This window comes from Epinephelus lanceolatus, chromosome 4 (assembly GCF_041903045.1).
Source record: "Epinephelus lanceolatus isolate andai-2023 chromosome 4, ASM4190304v1, whole genome shotgun sequence".
Taxonomy (NCBI): Eukaryota; Metazoa; Chordata; class Actinopteri; order Perciformes; family Serranidae; genus Epinephelus; species Epinephelus lanceolatus.
In genome coordinates this window covers 22315835-22321248 of record NC_135737.1, presented here as the reverse complement: position 1 = coordinate 22321248, position 5414 = coordinate 22315835, and positions in this window count along the sequence as shown.

The window sequence follows — 5414 nt, the reverse complement described above, 5'->3', positions numbered from 1 at the left end:
CCTCTCTGCTCTTGTTGACTTGTATTTGACGTGTGAAGAGCTTTGGGTTTATAAATATTTCCCCTTTTAAATGTCTACTGTGTAGGATTTAGTGGCATCCAGTGGTGAGGTTGCAACATTTGCAACCCACTGAAACTTCTCTTGTGTGCCAAGTCTGTAGAAGAACTATGGTGGCTGATGCGAATGGCCCCAGAACCAGTGTTTGATTTTTCCGTGAAAGAGGATTCATTCCATATGTAGATATACCAGCTCATTCCGAGGCAAAGAAAATGCAGTTCTCATTTTTGGGTCATTATAAATAAATGAAACATGGTTATAAATATTCAATTTCTGACAATAAATCCTACTTGATCTCACACACTGGACCTTTAAAAGAACACTCAAGGAATTCAGTATTGCACTTTCATAAAGAGATTTAAGTGAGTGATCAAAATCAACAAAGGAAAGAACAATATATCCTAAATTTTATGGTTCAAACTCTTCCCATAATGCAACTTGGTATAACGAATTCAGTGATGGAAGAAGTATTGAGATCGTTGCAGCGTATATGAACAAGTCCTGAAGTTTTTCTGTAATTCATGAGTCAAAACTTTGTATAACATACTATTTTTTTAAGTAATTAAAAAGCCATACCTATGTATATAAAAGTTAATTATATGACACGTTATATAAAAATAATAAAAAAGTAACAGTATAGTATGTCACAAAAATGCCAAAAAATGTATAATACAGTATGTCACAAAAAAGGCAGGGTGTAATATGCCATTAATAAAATTCACAAAAGATTTCATAGTATAGTAAGCCTGTAAAAGTCATAAAGGGTCATGATGTAGTATGCCCAAAAAAGTCATAGTATAGTATGCCAAAAAAAAGTCATAGTATAGTATGCCTAAAAAAAGATGTCACAGTATAGTATGCCAAAAAAAGTCATAGTATAGTATGCCCAAAAAATGTCATGGTATGGTGGAAAAAGTCATTGTATAGTATTCGAAAAAAAGTCATAGTATAGTATGCCTAAAAAAAGTCATTGTATAGTATGACGAAAAAATGTCATAGTATAGTGTGCCGAAAAAAGTCATAGGATAGTATGCCGGAAAAAATGTCATAGTATAGTATGCCAAAAAAAAAGTCATAGTATAGTATGCCCAAAATAGTCTTAGTATAGTATGCCTAAAAAAGGTCATTGTATAGTATGCCGAAAAAATGTCATGGTATAGTGTGCCGAAGAAAGTCATAGGATAGTATGCCCAAAAAATGTCATAGTATGGTGGAAAAAGTCATTGTATAGTATGCTGAAAAAAAGTCATAGTATAGTATGCCAGAAAAAAGTCATAGTATCGTATGCCTTAAAAAAGTCACAGTATAGTATGCCTAAAAAAAAGTCATAGTATAGTATGCCTAAAAAAAGTCATTGTATAGCATGCCTTAAAAAAGTCATAGGATAGTATGCCGGAAAAAATGTCATAGTATAGTATGCCTAAAAAAAGTCATAGTACAGTATGCCTAAAAAAGTCATAGTATAGTATGCCTAAAAAAGTCATAGTATAGTATGCCTTAAAAAAGTCATAGTATAGTATGCCCAAAAAATGTCATAGTATGGTGGAAAAAGTCATTGTATAGTATGCCTAAAAAAAGTCATAGTATAGTATGCTGAAAAAAAGTCATAGTATAGTATGCCTAAAAAAAGTCATAGTATAGTATGCTGAAAAAAAGTCATAGTATAGTATGCCAAAAAAAGTCATAGTATAGTATGCTGAAAAAAAAGTCATTGTATAGTATGCCTAAAAAAAGTCATAGTATAGTATGCTGAAAAAAAGTCATAGTATGCCTAAAAAAGTCATAGTATAGAATGCCCAAAAAATGTCATAGTATGGTGGAAAAAGTCATTGTACAGTATGCCTAAAAAAAGTCATAGTATAGTATGCTGAAAAAAAGTCATAGTATAGTATGCCTAAAAAAGTCATAGTATAGTATCCTAAAAAAAAGTCATAGTATAGTATGCTGAAAAAAAGTCATAGTATAGTATGCTGAAAAAAAGTCATAGTATAGTATGCCTAAAAAAAGTCATAGTATAGTATGCTGAAAAAAAAGTCATAGTATAGTATGCCTAAAAAAAGTCATAGTATAGTATGCTGAAAAAAAGTCATTGTATAGTATGCCTAAAAAAAGTCATAGTATAGTATGCTGAAAAAAACTCATAGTATAGTATGCCTAAAAAAGTCATAGTATAGAATGCCCAAAAAATGTCATAGTATGGTGGAAAAAGTCATTGTATAGTATGCCTAAAAAAAGTCATAGTATAGTATGCTGAAAAAAACTCATAGTATAGTATGCTGAAAAAAAAGTGATAGTATAGTATGCCTAAAAAAAGTCATAGTATAGTATGCTGAAAAAAGTCATTGTATAGTATGCCTAAAAAAAGTCATAGTATAGTATGCTGAAAAAAAGTCATAGTATAGTATGCCTAAAAAAAGTCATAGTATAGTATGCTGAAAAAAAGTCATTGTATAGTATGCCTAAAAAAAGTCATAGTATAGTATGCCTAAAAAAAAGTCATAGTACAGTATGCCTAAAAAAGTCATAGTATAGTATGCCTAAAAAAGTCATAGTATAGTATGCCTTAAAAAAGTCATAGTATAGTATGCCCAAAAAATGTCATAGTATGGTGGAAAAAGTCATTGTATAGTATGCCTAAAAAAAGTCATAGTATAGTATGCTGAAAAAAAGTCATAGTATAGTATGCCTAAAAAAAGTCATAGTATAGTATGCTGAAAAAAAGTCATAGTATAGTATGCCTAAAAAAGTCATAGTATAGAATGCCCAAAAAATGTCATAGTATGGTGGAAAAAGTCATTGTATAGTATGCCTAAAAAAAGTCATAGTATAGTATGCTGAAAAAAAGTCATAGTATAGTATGCTGAAAAAAAGTCATTGTATAGTATTCCTAAAAAAAGTCATAGTATAGTATGCTGAAAAAAAGTCATAGTATAGTATGCCTAAAAAAAGTCATTGTATAGTATGACGAAAAAATGTCATAGTATAGTGTGCCGAAAAAAGTCATAGGATAGTATGCCGGAAAAAATGTCATAGTATAGTATGCCAAAAAAAAGTCATAGTATAGTATGCCCAAAAAAGTCATAGTATAGTATGCCCAAAATAGTCTTAGTATAGTATGCCAAAAAAAGTCATAGTATAGGATGCCTAAAAAAGGTCATTGTATAGTATGCCGAAAAAATGTCATGGTATAGTGTGCCGAAGAAAGTCATAGGATAGTATGCCCAAAAAATGTCATAGTATGGTGGAAAAAGTCATTGTATAGTATGCCTCAAAAAAGTCATAGTATAGTATGCCAGAAAAAAGTCATAGTATCGTATGCCTTAAAAAAGTCACAGTATAGTATGCCTAAAAAAAAGTCATAGTATAGTATGCCTAAAAAAAGTCATTGTATAGCATGCCTTAAAAAAGTCATAGGATAGTATGCCGGAAAAAATGTCATAGTATAGTATGCCTAAAAAAAGTCATAGTACAGTATGCCTAAAAAAGTCATAGTATAGTATGCCTAAAAAAGTCATAGTATAGTATGCCTTAAAAAAGTCATAGTATAGTATGCCCAAAAAATGTCATAGTATGGTGGAAAAAGTCATTGTATAGTATGCCTAAAAAAAGTCATAGTATAGTATGCTGAAAAAAAGTCATAGTATAGTATGCCTAAAAAAAGTCATAGTATAGTATGCTGAAAAAAAGTCATTGTATAGTATGCCTAAAAAAAGTCATAGTATAGTATGCTGAAAAAAACTCATAGTATAGTATGCCTAAAAAAGTCATAGTATAGAATGCCCAAAAAATGTCATAGTATGGTGGAAAAAGTCATTGTATAGTATGCCTAAAAAAAGTCATAGTATAGTATGCTGAAAAAAACTCAAAGTATAGTATGCTGAAAAAAAAGTGATAGTATAGTATGCCTAAAAAAAGTCATAGTATAGTATGCTGAAAAAAAGTCATTGTATAGTATGCCTAAAAAAAGTCATAGTATAGTATGCTGAAAAAAAGTCATTGTATAGTATGCCTAAAAAAAGTCATAGTATAGTATGCTGAAAAAAACTCATAGTATAGTATGCCTAAAAAAGTCATAGTATAGAATGCCCAAAAAATGTCATAGTATGGTGGAAAAAGTCATTGTATAGTATGCCTAAAAAAAGTCATAGTATAGTATGCTGAAAAAAAGTCATAGTATAGTATGCCTAAAAAAAGTCATAGTATAGTATGCTGAAAAAAAGTCATAGTATAGTATGCCTAAAAAAGTCATAGTATAGAATGCCCAAAAAATGTCATAGTATGGTGGAAAAAGTCATTGTATAGTATGCCTAAAAAAAGTCATAGTATAGTATGCTGAAAAAAAGTCATAGTATAGTATGCTGAAAAAAAGTCATTGTATAGTATTCCTAAAAAAAGTCATAGTATAGTATGCTGAAAAAAAGTCATAGTATAGTATGCCTAAAAAAAGTCATTGTATAGTATGACGAAAAAATGTCATAGTATAGTGTGCCGAAAAAAGTCATAGGATAGTATGCCGGAAAAAATGTCATAGTATAGTATGCCAAAAAAAAGTCATAGTATAGTATGCCCAAAAAAGTCATAGTATAGTATGCCCAAAATAGTCTTAGTATAGTATGCCAAAAAAAGTCATAGTATAGGATGCCTAAAAAAGGTCATTGTATAGTATGCCGAAAAAATGTCATGGTATAGTGTGCCGAAAAAAGTCATAGGATAGTATGCTTTAAAAAAGTCATTGTATAGTATGCCCAAAAAATATCATAGTATGGTGGAAAAAGTCATTGTATAGTATGCCTCAAAAAAGTCATAGTATAGTATGCCAGAAAAAATGTCATAGTATCGTATGCCTTAAAAAAGTCACAGTATAGTATGCCTAAAAAAAAGTCATAGTATAGTATGCCTAAAAAAAGTCATAGGATAGTATGCCAGAAAAAATGTCATAGTATAGTATGCCTAAAAAAAGTCATAGTACAGTATGCCTAAAAAAGTCATAGTATAGTATGCCTAAAAAAGTCATAGTATAGTATGCCTAAAAAAAGTCATAGTATAGTATGCCTTAAAAAAGTCATAGTATAGTATGCCTTAAAAAATGTCATAGTATAGTATGCCTAAAAAAAGTCATAGTATAGTATGCCTAAAAAAAGTCATAGTATAGTATGCCCAAAAAATGTCATAGTATAGTATGCCTAAAAAAAGTCATAGTATAGTATGCCTAAAAAAGTCATAGTATAGTATGCCTTAAAAAATGTCATAGTATAGTATGCCTAAAAAAGTCATAGTACAGTATGCCTAAAAAAGTCATAGTATAGTATGCCTTAAAAAAGTCATAGTATAGTATGCCTTAAAAAATGTCATAGTAT